General features: G+C 51.3%; 1 protein-coding gene across 17 annotated transcripts in view; it reads left to right on the top strand.

Annotated features, from left to right (window-relative positions):
• Positions 1–14,876, top strand: part of LOC100387845 (uncharacterized) — a 226,702-nt gene that overhangs the window by 132,761 nt on the left and 79,065 nt on the right. The gene's annotated exons all lie outside the window — the stretch shown is intronic.

Here is a 14,876-nt window from a genome sequence, read left to right as displayed (position 1 = left end):
GATCTTGAAACTGACTCAGCTTCAGGCTCCTAGTCCCCTGCCCAGAGGGTTGTTTTGAGAATTAAATGAGTTACTGCTCACAGTGGGGTGCCTGGCACATAGCGAGTGCTCAGTGCTATGTTGTTGAGGCCCCACTGTATGCTGACTGGGTGCTTGGAGCCAGGAGTCAGTGATGAAGACAGACCAAGGCTGCCCTCATGGAGCCCATGTCCCGAAAGAGGAAGGGAAAATGAACAAATGGGCAAATTGGCAAGACCACGGCAGGCAGCGATGGGCCCTTATGACCCATAAAGCGGTATCTGGAAGGGCAAGAGGTGCGTGGGGAGGGGTGGTGCCCAGAGGGCCCTGGAGCCTGCTCTGGGGAAGGGAGTAGCTGAAAGGAGAGAGCCGTTTCAGGCAGGAGGGACAGCAGGTGCAAAGGCCCTGTGGTGGGGACAAGCTTGTCGCTTTGGGGAAGCAAGTGAGGAGGTGCCGCAGGAGCTGTGGTCAGAGAACCCGGATGCTGGGTCTGCTTCCCTCTCCCCTCCCCGCCTCTGAGGGACCAGCTGGGGTGCTGCTCTACTCCCACCCTGCACCCCCTTGTGACCTCAGACCCTGTGCCCAGCCCCAACTTCCCCTTCCAGCTGTGACCCAGAAGTTGGGGGCACGTCCTTTCCTAGACCACATCTCCCACCCCAGGGAGGGTCTGAAACTTCCAGAGCCTCAGCAGACTCAGCAGCTGTCCCCACTCTCTGACCCACCCTCGGGCCCCTAGCAGCATCAGACCCTTGAAATCTCCCCTCCTTCATGTTCCCCAACCCTCCCAAAACCTGTGGGGGTTCCCAAAATGCATCAGACATTCCGCAGGCCCGGAACGCCCTATCTGCCCCCCTCCATCTGACCATATCTCAACATCACCTCCTGCTGGAAATCCCTGGGTAATGAGCAGAAAATTAGTCTTGCATGTCTTTGAACCCAAGGCCTGGCGCAGGGCTTGGCACCAAGGATCTTAGTGAATAGATAAATGGATAAATGAGTGAGCAGGGAAGCTATTCAGGTCCAATCAATGCATCCTCCACTGGCCTGCGTGCCTGGGCCCGTGCTGGGCACAGAACCCAGGACAACTCAGGCCAGGCACGGTGACTCATGTCACCTGTAATCCCAGCACTTTGGGAGGCTGAAGTGGGCAAATCATGAGGTCAGGAGTTCGAGACCAGCCTAGCCAATATAGTGAAATCCCATCTCTACTAAAAATACAAAATAAACTTGCCAGGCATAGCGGCAGGTGCCTATAATCCCAGCTACCTGGGAGGCTGAGGTGGAAGAATCACTTGAACCCGGGTGGTGAAGATTGCAGTGAGCAGATATGGTGCCACTGCACTCCAGCCCCGGTGACAGTGAGACTCCATCTCAAAAGAAAAAAGAAGCAGCAGCAGCCCAAACAGCTCGAGTTCGAGACCAGCTTAATGTGGTGGAACCCCGTCTCCACTAAAAGTACAAATGGGTCGTCCCACGTTCATGGGCAAAGACAGATGGGTTGTCTCACATTCACAGGCAAAGAACCCACTCCCAAATCCAGGGGCCTGGAGTGGGTCTGGGCTCTACACTAATCTTCAACGCCTCTGCTGGGCTTCTCCTCATCTGCCAGCACAGCAGCTGGAAGAGTCTAAGCGTGAGCCACAGTGTGGGCCTGATGCAGAATCCTTCAATCCTGCCCTGCTCCTGTCTGGCCTGATCCAGACAGCCTGGGTTCGAATCCTGCCCTGCCGCTTTGCTAGCTGTGCAACCTTGGGTGAGTTTCTTAACTTCTCTGAGCCTTTCCCCATCAGTAAATGCTGAAGAGACTCAGTGCCTGTCTCACAGAATCGTTCTGAAGATTCATGGCGCCGGTTCTGTGAAAAGCCAGGCCTGTAGAAAGACAGACTGTGCGTGCACCATGATGAGGCCTTGATCTCCATCTACAAGGATGCGATATGCTTGTTGCACACATGGGCCCAGGACTGAGGTTCTGAGGTTCCTCATGGCACCAAGGACAAGGGCAGCCGGAAACCCCCCGGGCCCCGTCCCAGTTCCCCGCTCGCCCAGGCTGGGGATGTGTGTGCACAGCACACGGACAGGCATGCAGTCCATCTCTGGCACTCTCTTCCTGGAAACACCACATGTCCCGAGGCAGCCACCATCCTCCCCACCACTGAGACCTCCGAGCAGTGGAATGTGATCTAGGAGGTCCCGGGAAACAGGGCGATCCATCATAGTGAACTGAGTTTTCACAGACCCCCTCCCCACAGACCCTTACATACACACATACTTCCCTAGGGAAGGGTGGCTGGAAATGAGGTCATAGGACACACAAGAAGGTTCTGGGGACCACAGCCGATAAGGGGCTCACTCTCAGACTCCTGTGTTCCTGCCCCTTAGGGCTTGGGGGAGAAGGCCTCATTTAAACAGAGAGAGTTGGCTGGTCACAGTGGCTCACTCTGGTAATCCCAGCACTTTGGGAGGCTCAGCCCGATGGATCATCTTAGGTCAGTAGTTCAAGACCAGCCTGACCAACTTGGAGAAACCCTGTCTCTACTAAAAATACAAAAAATTAGTTGGGACATGCCTGTAATCCAAGCTACTTGGGAGGTTGAGGCAGGAGAATCACTTGAAGCTGGGAAGCAGAGGTCCCCGTCTCTACTCAAAATAAAAAATTAGCTGGGTGTGGTGGCTCATGCCTGCAACCCCAGCTACTTGGGAGGCTAAGGCAGGAGAATCACTTGGACTGGGGAGGCGGAGGTTGCAGTGAGCCGAGATCACGCCATTGCACTCCAGCCTGAGCAACAAGAGTAAAACTCCATCTCAAAAAAGAAAAAGCAGATGACCAGGTCCCATTTAACAGGACATGCCCCTGAGGCCTAAAGGGATGTGCCCCAGATCACACGGGCAGCCCCTGACACCGGGCTGCCACCTCCAACCCCAGAACCTTCCCTCACGCCAACTCCCTCTCAGAGACTCGAACACCTGGACAGAGCTCAGCCATCCCCACCCCCACCCTGAATTCCTTTGATTTTTTTTTTCATTTTTAATGGCTTTACCATTAAAAAAGCAACAATACATATTCATTTATGAAAATCTAAAAATTGCAGAAAAGTCAAAATAAGGAAGAAAAATCGCCACCCACAGCCCCACCACCCAGAGACAATCATTGTTAAGATTTGATGTATTTCCTTCCATAGTTTTTTGTTTGAGGACTTGAAAAAAAAAATCGGGCTGAGATCATACTGTATATCAAACGAAAAAAAAAACGGTGGCATCCTGCCTTTTTGACCTGCCATTATTTCACGGGCACCGTTCGGGCTCTTTCGCTCTCTGTAATCTCGTTTCTTTTTCCTCTTCTCTGCACTTCGGTTTTTTTTTTTTTTTTTTTTGATATGGAGTTTCGCTCTTGTTACCCAGGCTGGAGCGCAATGGCGCGATCTCGGCTCACCGCAACCTCCGCCTCCTGGGTTCAGGCGATTCTCCTGCCTCAGCCTCCCGAGTAGCTGGGATTACAGGCACGCGCCACCATGCCCAGCTAATTTTTTGTATTTTTAGTAGAGACGGGGTTTCACCATGTTGACCAGGTTGGTCTCGATCTCTCGACCTTGTGATCCACCCGCCTCGGCCTCCCAAAGTGCTGGGATTACAGGCTTGAGCCACCGCGCCCGGCCTGCACTTCGTTTTTATTGGCTGCGTCCTATTTTGTCCAGTGGAGGTTCCATGGTTTATTTTGCCATTCCCTCATTGCTGGACATCTCAGTTATTTCCAGTTTTTTGAAGCTATAAATAATATATTTCGATCAATATCTTTGTACGGAGAGCTTTCCTTTTTCCGTATTTAGGGGTTGCTCCTTGGCTGGAATGGAATTCCTGGGTCAGCAAGCCATGTGTGATATGCTTCTGACTCAACCCCGTTGCTTTTCCAAGGGCCTGAGCCACGCCCAGTGTATGGAGCCGCAGAGAAGCCCCAGGAGGTGACATAAACTGCCCATGGCCACTCAGCAGGTCATCAGTGCCCATGCTCCTCCCTCTGTCCGTCACCTACTTCCAACATCATGCTTTCCTCTAACCATTCATTCATTCATTCATTCATTAGATTCAACAGAGAAGGCGAACCCACTGTGTGCCAGGCGCAGGTCTGGGCTCCAGAGATCCCGCAGTGAACAGACAGACAAAGCCGGTGCCCTGCAGGAGCAGCCCGGATCCTGAGTCCAGGCTTTTGGCCACACCTGGCTGACAGTCCAGTGGGAAAACTGTCAGGTACTGGGAGACCCTTGCAGGGGCACAGACTGCCCCATTGCAGCCAGGGGCAGCTCAGAGGGTCCCCAGGACAGTGGAGGTCTAAGACACAGCACTGCGGACATGGGTTTGGGAGTCAGAGCTCAACAGTCAGGTTGGAGGTTTCCTATTTAAGGAGCGGCTCCCCCTGCCCAGAACACCCTCTCCTCCTGCCTTTACCTACTTAATGCTTACTCTTGCTCAGCTGAGATGCCACCTCCTCCAGGAAGCACCCCCCCACCCCGACTTCAGGGAGGGTTCACAGCTGGCTTCAGAGCCCGGTCCAGCCCAGAGGGAGGTGGGGGCCTGAGACTAGAGCACCAGTGACTCGCATGTTCTCAAGTTCTCACTGCCCGCCACGGGAGACCCCTGGCTTGCACTCCAAACCCCAGCCACCTCCCACCCCTCAGCTCCGCGTGGATGAGGAGAGAATGGAAAAAACAGCAGTGACTGCAGGACAGTAGGATCGCTGCCGAACTAGGGTGGCCCAGAAAACCCCAGCTTCACCCTACACTGGCTCCATGACCTTTGACATTTCTTAACCACCCTGTGCCTCAGTTTCCTCACCTCTAACACAGACTGTAGTGAAGTGCATTCCCCTGGTCACTGTCAGCCTTCATGGGAACAGGCCTGAGTGGACACCCCAGTAAGTGGCCATCTTATTATTAATGAACAGGGGAGGATCCACACCCAGGGCCATTGGCTCACAGAATGCTGGGAGCCTAGAGACCCCAGCCCCACCGTCCCATTTTATAGCTAAGGAAACAGCTCAGAGAGGGAGGAGGCCAGGCCTTCAGCAAGAGCCCCTGATCCTAACTCCGGTTGCTGCCACCAGCTGCCCTTGGCACTGATCCACCCCCTCTAATGGTTTCTGATAAGGTTACCCAGGGCCAGGTGCAGTGGCTCATGCCTGTAATCCCAGCACTTTGGGAGGCTGAGTGGGGGCAGATCACTTGAGGCCAGGAGTTCGTGACTGGCCAACATGGTAAGACCCCTCCCCATGTCTCTACTAAAAATACAAAAATTAGCCAGGCGTGGTGGCAGGCACCTGTAATCCCAGCTACTCTGGAGGCTGGAGGCAGGAGAATCGCTTTAACCCAGGAGGCTGAGGTTTAAGTGAGCTGAGATGGTGCCACTCCAGCCTGGGCAACATAGCAAGACTGTGTCAAAAAAAAAAAGGAAGGGACCCAGTGATGCAGTCCCCACCCCAGCCCCTTCCCCGTAAAGGGCCAGCCTGTATCTCTGTCTGGGCCCAGACAGGGCCTGCTCCCTGGGCATTTGCCTCTCTGGGAAGGAACCTTCTCCCCAGAGACTGTCTCTCCTGGCCAAGGAGGGAGGAGGTGGCTTCCTGGCCTGAACAATGGGGCCAAGAGGCATGTAGCCTCCTGTAGCCTCTGGTAGTAGTGTGGGGATGTCGGACAGGGATGCCATTCCCTTTTTTTTTTTTTTTTTCTTTAGAGGGAGAAAGAGAAAAAGAAGGGGAAAAAAAGAAAAAGAGGGAAAAAGGAATATTACTTCATTCCTAAAATGGGTTTCAATAATGGCCGATCAATATTTTGAGTGTTTAAAGTGGTTAATGCATATTTTATGTGTTTAAAATGGAGACCTCTATTGTGTTTATTTGTTCTGGCTCTGAGTTCAAGTCCTGGATATCGTTATCAATTTGTTGTCTCGTTGAATCTAAATCTCACTATGTGTCTTATGTATCTGGGTGTTAAGATCTCTTATTATTACATTAATCCTTTTACCCTTGTATCCTTGTAGCTTTGAAATCTATTTTGTCAAATGTGAAAATTGCAACTCCTGCTTCTTATTTATTTATTTTTGCTCTCCATTTGGTTGGTACGTTTTTTTTTTTCCAACCCTCTATTTTGAGTCTATGTATATCTTTGGATATACCGTTGGATTTTGTCTGTATCTTTTGATTGGGAGATTTGGTCGATTTAAATTTAGGGTTTCTGCCATTTGATATTAACTGGCTATTTTGTCCTTTCGTTGATAAAAATTCTTTATGTTAATGCTCTTTACTTTTTGGTGTATTTTTAGAAAGGGTCATACTGGTTGTTCCTTTCTGTGTATAATGCTTCTTTTAGAAGTTCCTGTAAAGCAGGCCTGGTGGTAATAAAATCTCTGAGTACTTGCTTGTTCCTAAAAAATTTTATTTTTCCTTCAAATGTAAAGCTTAAATTGGCAGGATATGAAATTCTGGGCTGAAAGTTCTGTTGATTAAGTATATTGAATATTGGCCCCCACTCTCTTCTAGCTTGTAGGGTTTCCGTTGAGAGATCTGCTGTAAGCCTAATAGGCTTACCTTTATGGGTAACTTGATCTATCTCTCTGGCTGCCCTTAATATTTTCTCCTTCGTTTCGATCTTGGTGAATCTAAGGATTATGTGCCTTGGGGTTGGTCTTCTTGAGGAATATCTTTGTGATGTTCTCTGTATTGCCTGGGGTTGAATAGTGTCCTGCTTTGCTAAATTAGGAAAATTTTCCTGGATAATGTCCTGGAGAGTATTTTCCAGCTTGAATTCATTCTCTCCGTCACATTCAGGTACTCCAATCAAGCGTATATTAGGTCTTTTCACATAGTCCCATATTGCTTGGAGACTTTGCTCATTCCTTTTTATCCTTTTTTCTCTATTCTTGTCTTGTTGTTTTGTTTCATTAAGTTGATCTTCGACCTCTGATATACTTTCTTCTGCTTGATCCATTCGGCTGTTTAAGCTTGTACATATTTCACTAAGTTCTCGTGTTGTATTTTTCAACTCCATAAGTTCATTTGTATTCCTCTCTATATTGTCTATTCTTTTCAACATTTCATCTAACCTTTTTTCCAAGTTCTTAGTTTCTTTACATTGGGTTAGAACAAGTTCCTTTAACTCCCAGAAGTTTCTTATCATCCACCTTTTAAAGCCTACTTCAGATAATGGAACACAGTCCTTTTCCATCAGGGCTTGTTCCGTTACTGATGAGTCCTTTTCCATCAGGGCTTGTTCGGTTGCTGATGAGTCCTTTTCCATCAGGGCTTGTTCCGTTGCTGATGGGTTCTGATTTTGAGTATACTCGGCCTTCTTAGGCTGTTTTTTCCCCTTCATTGTAGATGAACCGCCTTCCTAATTAGGTTTCTGAGTCGACGTCCGACTTATTGATTCCCAGTGCTGGGATCCGAGCAACCCACTGTGGCAGCCTAAATAGCAGCGATAAGACTGATGGTGCTCTTCTGCCCGGGAATCTCTGGTCTGGCTTCCCTCTTGAGTCCGCAACAAGCGGCTCTGACTTCCCGGAGCTCCAAACTCCGGTCAGTAGGGGAAGCAGTCCCGTTGGCTCTGCGTGAAGAGCTGCTGTGCCGAGACGCCGGCAAAACCGCTGCGGCAGCCACAAGAGTCGCGCTGGCGACCCGTGGGGCTCCTCCACTGGGAATCGGCTGATCGGTGAGTGACGAAAATTCGTCTAATGATGTGGCGTCGTCTCGTTCTCTGGGCTTTCACTGGGAGCTACAATCCTGAGCTGTTAGTGGTCGGCCATCTTGGATCGATCCAGTGTCGCCATTCCCAATCAGGGAGCACAGGGAATGTGGAGATGGGGGCCGGAGAGGGCAGGAGTCCAAAGGGGCTGCAGAGTGGGAACCCCTGCAGGTAACACGAGTCCCTGCCTCCAACCCCTGCAGCATCAGGGAACAGTCTCTGGCCCTGTGACCCTAGGCAAGGGACTCCACCTTCCTGGGCCTCAGTTTTCCACTTGTAAAATGGAGAATGACAGGAACATCTACCCCATAGGACAGTCGTGACATTGAACCAAATCCTTTCTATAAAGGGCCTAGCGCTGAGTAAGCAGCCTCAGAGTTCATACACATGCTGCTGCCGGGCAGTTGGGGGCGGTGGTCACAGGCAAAGACTCAGCCACCACCTGCCTGGGTGAGAATCCCCCTCTACGTCTGCAGCTGTGTGGCCTTGGGTAAGTTACTTAACCTCTCTATGCTTTTGTGTTCTTGTCTATAAAATGGGATAATAACTGTCCAGCAGAACAGTGTCTGAAAATGAACTGAGTTAATTTATGTAACGTGCTTCGAGAACCTGGCTAGGCCTTCCTAAGCACTCAAAGTGCCTCTCACTGTAGCTGTCATCATTAATATTGCCTCCTTGGCTTCTGCAAGTTTCTCACTGCTGCTGTAACTAATTACCACGCACATGGTGACATACAACAACGCAAACTTTGATCTCACAGATCTGGAGGCCCAGGTGTCGGCAGGGCTGAGTTCCTTTTGTAGGCACCAGCGTAGAACCATTTCCTTGCCTTCTCTGGCTTCTAGAGGCCACCTAGATTCCTTGGCTTGTGGCCCCTTCCTCTGTCTTCAAAGCCAGCAGCGTAGCATCTGCAAGTCTGTCATCTGATCTCTCCTTCTGCCACACTTCCTAGCTGACTTTGACTTTCTCCCCTCTTAATTTTTTTTTTTTTTTTTTTTGAGATGCAGTCTTACTCCCAGATAGGAGTGCGGTGGCACCATCTCAGTTCACTGCAACTTCTGCTTCCTGGTTCAAGCGATTCTCCTGCCTCAGCCTCCTGAGTAGCTGGGATTACAGGCACTCGCCACCACTCCCAACTAATTTTTGTATTTTAAGTAGAGATGAGGTTTCACCATGTTGGTCAGGCTGGTCTCAAACTCCTGATCTCAGGTGATCCACTCACCTCGGTCTCCCGAAGTGTTAGGATTACAGGCATGAGCCACTGCACCCTTCTTTTTTTTTAATTTTTCATTTTGAAATCATCTTAGATTTACAGGAGAGTTGTGAAAATAGTTCAGAAATTTCCCCTAATGTTTACCTCTTACATAACCGTGCTGCATTTATCAGAGTGCGGGTGTCAGTATTGAGACGATCCTGTAATCTACAGCCTGTATTCACACACCACAGCTTCTCCACTGATGTCCTCTCCTTGTTCCGGGACTGGCCAGCATCCCACATGGCACCAGGTCATCAAGTCTCCTTCGTCCCCTGAGTCTCCTTCCACGTGCGACAGCTCCTCAGTCTTTCCTGATCCTGACACTGTCAGGAGTGCTGGTTGGGTATTTGGTAGAAGCTCCCTCCTTCTGGATATTTTTTCTTGCTTTTTTTTAGTTGGAGTCTCGCCCTGTCACCCAGGCTGGAGTGCAGTGACATGATCTTGGCTCACTGCAACCTCTGCCTCCTGGGCTCAAGTGATTCTCCTGCTTCTGCCTCCCGAGGTGTTGAGATTATAGGCACATGCCACCATACCCGGCTAATTTTTGTATTTTTAGTAGAGACGGGGTTTTGCCATATTGGTCAGGCTGGTCTTGAACTCCTGACCTTGTGATTCACCCACCTTGGCCTCCTAAAGTGCTGGGATTAGAGGTGTGAGCCACTGTGCCCTACTTTTTTTTTTTTTTTTTTAGAAAGAGTCTCACTCTGTCACCTAGACTAGAGTGTAGTGTTGCTATCTCAGCTCACTAAAACCTCCACCTCCCAGGTTCAAGCAATTCTCATGCCTCAGCCTCCTGAATAGCTGGATAGGTGGGACTACAAGCACACACCACCATACCCACCTAAGTTTTGTATTTTTAGTGGAGATGGGGTTTTACCATGTTGGCCAGGCTGGCTTCCGACTCCTGACCTCAGGTGATCTGCCCACCTTGCCCTCCCAAAGTGCTGGGATTACAGGTTTGAGCCACTACACACAGCCCCTTTTAGATTTTTTAAAAACAGCTTTATTGAGATATAACTCATATACCACACAATTTATCCATTTAAAGTGTACAATTTGGCCGGGCGCGGTGGCTCATGCCTGTAATCCCAACACTTTGGGAGGCTGAGGTGGGTGGATCATGAGGTCAAGGGATCAAGACCATCCTGGTCAACATGGTGAAACCCCGTCTCTACTAAAAATACAAAAAATTAGCTGGGCATGGTGGTGCGTGCCTGTAATTCCAGCTACTCAGGAGGCCGAGGCAGGAGAATTGCCTGAACCCAGGAGGCGGAGGTTGCAGTGAGCCGAGATCACACCATTGCACTCCAGCCTGGGTAACAAAAGCGAAACACTGTCTCAAAAAAAAAGAAGTGTACAATTCAGTGGGTTCGGTTTATTACATTATTAATAATTAACGGTATTTATTAATACCATTGTTAAATTATAGTAAAGTATATGTAACATAACACTTATTTTTTCACCTTTTTTTTTTAAGACAGAGTTTCGCTCTTATTGCCTAGGCTTGAGTACAATGGTGAGGTCTCAGCTCACTGCAACCTCCACCTCCCAGGTTCAAGTGATCCTCCTGCCTCAGCCTCCCAAATTGCTGGGATTACAAGAGCCTGCCACCAGGCCTGGCTAATTTTTGTATTTTTAGGAGAAACGGGGTTTCACCGTTTTGGCCAGGCTGGTCATGGACTCCTGACCATAAGTGATCCGCCCACCTTGGCTTCCCAAAGTGCTGAGATTACAGGCGTGAGCCACTGAGCGTGGCCTATCTTACCATTTTTAAGTGTACAATTCAGTTTGCTTCCCTCTCAGAAAGACCTCATGATTACAGCAGGCCTACCTGGATAATCCCCACCTCAAGGTCCTACACTTGGAACCACATCTGCAGAATTGCTTTTGCCATGAGAGATGGCATAGTCACAGATTCTGGGAATTGGGGAGTAGGCGTCTGGAGGGGTCTGCTATTCTGTCTACCTTCCTTCAAGCCACCAGCCCCCTCACACCCACAATCACCTGTGTCCCTGTTGGACCTGGGATCCCCAAGGCTTAGCCAGTCTCCATCCCTGCTATGTCTCCAGCACCTAGAGCAAAGCCTGGGACACCCAAATTCCAACATGCAATTAGCACTTAACTCTAACCTGGAAGTGGGATACAGTCATTCTTTTGAAGAATGGTTAAATCGCCATTCCACCAGGTCCACCCTGACTTGCACGGGCCACAGCATGCGCAGGCTTACCGGGAGGGCCTTGCCTCCCCTGAACAGCGGTCCATGCACAACAAGCCACCCGCAAACCCACTTTACAAATAGGCCCTCAGAGAGGTGAATGAAGTTCCCACATTTGCACATAGGTGTCCCTGCCCCTAGGCTGGGAGTCACCAGGACACCATTTCAGGATTTGCTGCTGAAATGCTGAAATACAGGCCAGGCATAGTGGCTCAAGCCTGTAATCCCAGTGGACAGATCACACTTGAGGTCAGAAGTTCGAGACCAGCCTGGCCAACATGGTGAAATCCCATCTCTACTAAAAAAAAAAAACAAAACTTAGCCGGGCATGGTAGCGTGCACCTATGTTTCAGCTACTCAGGAGGCCAAGACGGGAAGATCGCTTGAACCAGGGAGACAGAGGCTGCAGTGAGCCGAGATCACACCAGCCTGGGCAACAGAGTGAGACCCTGTCAGAAAGGGAGAAAGGGAAGAAAGGGAGAAAGGGAGGAAATGAGAAAGAGATAAAGAGAAAGAAAGAGAGAGGGAGGGAGGGAGGGAAGGAAGGAAAGAAAGGAAGGAAGAGAGGGAGGGAGGGAAGGGAGGGAGGGAGGAGTGGTGGGGGGAGGGAAGGAAGAAATCCTGAAATACACCTGAACCAGTTGTAACTAGCCTCTGCTTCAGGCCTCCAAATGAATGCCCGTCGCACTGCCTGGACCCTCCAGAGTCTCCAGGCCCCCTCTTGAGCCAGTAACTAGTGGTCACTGCTCATGCCAGCAGGGGTTCCCGACTGGCCAGCACCTGACCCTGCTGTGTGGGAAATGCGCTCCCATATTCTGGCCCACAGTAGGCACTCAGTGGGCATAGGGGGCTGGAAAAGTGACTCCCATCCTCACTCCGTGCTCCCCCTGCAGCCCCCATGAGGAAATGGCACCTCAGCACGACAGGCTGTGCCCCCCTTCCTCTGGGAACAGTGGATGTGAGGGGACCGTAGGGTGCAGAACAAGAGGGCTTTGAGGCAGCCCTATCTCCGGAGGGAAGTGGAGGAGATAATGCAGCTTCTCACTTTCCCAGCCTGTCCCAGAGCAGAGATAACCCAGAGGAGACGGGGTGCCCAGAGCCCTATGAGCAACGGGGCCACCCACCTGCCCCCCAGGTCTCCCACACGCCCTGCTATCGCGGACTCCAGGCTGAAACCCGAGGAGCCGCTCGGAAGAGTGGCCCAAGACAGGCAGGTGATAAGCTGGGCCACTCAGCGTCTCCTGGAAAAAGACCTGCCAACTGCAACTGCCCCTTCCCAAGCCTGGTGCCACCCGACCCGGCCCCAGGGAGCCCACCATCACCATCACCAGGCCCATGCTCCCAGAGCTGCCATAAGACATGGCCTCTGCCTAGCTGCCATCCGCAGACCTGAGGGTCCTTCAAAAGCACCCGGTCCAGCCTTCTCACTGACCAATGAAGAAGCTGAAGAGAGGTTGGGATCTTGCCCAAGTCACACAGCATTTTGATGGCTGAGCCAGCACTTGAACCCACATCTCCTGGCTGCTGCAGGGAGCACACCAGACTTCTGTTCTCAAATACTGGTCAAATATTAAGAGAAGGGGGCAGGGGCCTGGAGAGCACCAGGTCTAAACTCCAGAGGGTGGGTTGGGGGTGGAGAGAAAGAGGCAGCATCATCGGAGCTGGGAGCCCGACACCAGGCTTCCGCCTCCAGCTCTGCACTCACCCACGTGACACCTTGACCCAGTCTCTGCTCTTCTCTGAGCCTCAGTTTCCTAATCTATGAAAAGGAGATAAGAATGGGTTTTTTTGTTTATTTGTTTGTTTGTTTTTTGAGACGGAGTCTCTCACTGTTGCCCAGGCCGGAGTGCAGTGGCCCAATCTTAGCTCACTGCAACCTCCACCTCCAGGGTTCAAGCAATTCTCCTAGCTCAGCCTCCTGAGCAGCTGGGATTATAGGCACGTGCCACCACGCCTGGCTAATTTGTTGTTGTTGTATTTTCTTTTAGGAGAGATGGGGTTTCACCATGTGGGCCAGGATGGTCTCGATCTCTTGACCTCGTGATCCGCCTGCCTTGGCCTCTCAAAGTGCTGGGATTACAGGCATGAGCCACTGAGCTTGGCCAAGAATGGTTTTACCATAAGAGTTGCAGAGTGGGCCGGGTGCAGTGGCTCATGCCTATAATCCCAGCACTTTGGGAAGCCACGGTGGGCGGATCACTAGGTCAAGAGATGGAGACCATACTGACCAACATGGTGAAATCCTGTCTCTACTAAAACTACAAAAATTAGCTAGTCTCTGCTTCAGGCCTCCAAATGAATGCCCCTTGCACTGCCTGGACCACCAGAGCCCCCAGGCCCCATCTTGAGCCAGTAACTAGTGGTCACTGCTCATGCCAACAGGGGTTCCCCAGGCCACCCGATTGGTCAGCACCTGGCCCTGCTAGGTGGGAAATGTGCTCCCGTGTTCTGGCCCACAGTAGGTCTCTACTAAAAGTACAAAAATTAGCTGGGCATGGTGGCACGCGCCTGTAGTCCCGCAGGAGAATCACTTTAACCGGGAAGATGGAGGTTGCAGTGAGTCGAGATCGTACCACTGTACTGCAGCCTGGTGGCAGAGCAAGACTTCACCAAAAAAAAGAAACAAGAGTTGCAGAGTAGATTGAACAACTTCATTTGATTAAAGGATTTGGGGGAGTGCCTGGTCCCCAGCAGAGCCTCTGAGATGCTGCTGCTGTGACTCCATCTGTCCTCCTTCTCTGCAGAGCATGCTGTGAAGGCAGAGGCTGGAGGTGTTCAGCTCTCAACACAGGTCCCACGCTCATGGGGTCCACTCCTTCAGCAAGTTTCCTAAGGAACGGCTGCATTGCACTCAGCGCTTCCATCAGGAAAGCGTGGGGGCCATGAGAGGCGAGCACACATGGCTGGATGCATGAATGAGTGAGGGAGTGGATGCATGAATGAATGAATGAATCCATCTGCCCAGCTTCTCCCCATTGGAGGGGCTCCCAGGCTAGCTTCCTCCTAGCCTAGCTTCCTCCCAGCCTAGCTCCCGCCTCTGCTCCTTTGATAGGTCTATGCCCCTCCCCCATCCTGGCCCCAGGTAGAAGCAGCAGGTGGTCGGGGCTACAGGTGGCCAGTGCAGCGGAGGCTCTTGCTCAGGGACAAATGTGCTGCTTCCCACAGACTAGCAGCCCAGACACTGCCCGCCTGCTGCCTGCCCAGCGCCAGCCTGAGCAAGCCTCCCTCACAGGCACAGAACTCTCAGTGCTCAGTGGCCAAGAGTGTGCACTGGCCTGAGACCCAGAGCAGAGCCCTCACCCACAGCCAGCCCTGGAAGGCCAGCAACTGCAGGGTGAGTGATTCCCAGGTCTGGAACCACCAGGGCCCTGCTCTAGCCTTCAGTACATTCACATGTAGCACCAAATCTGATTCCCATGGCAGGATGAAGGCATTGTTAAGTGGGGAAACTGAGGCTCAGGGTAGGAAGTGTCTTGCCCAAGGTCCCAGAGTGAGACAGAGGCAGAGAGGAATAGGAATCAGGGCTCGGTTCTTCTAGCCTGCGGTGCTGGGGGTCCTCAAATGTCCTCATTCCCCACATCACCACCACCCCCCACCCCCACTACTTTGTAATGCCTGAGGACCTTCCCCGCCAGGCACAGTGTCCCAGCACAGCATCCCTGTC

The sequence above is a fragment of the Callithrix jacchus genome, chromosome 1, assembly GCF_049354715.1.
Source record: "Callithrix jacchus isolate 240 chromosome 1, calJac240_pri, whole genome shotgun sequence".
Lineage (NCBI taxonomy): Eukaryota > Metazoa > Chordata > Mammalia > Primates > Cebidae > Callithrix > Callithrix jacchus.
Note: the sequence above shows the minus strand (reverse complement) of the source record. Positions and strands in the feature narration are given on the sequence as shown.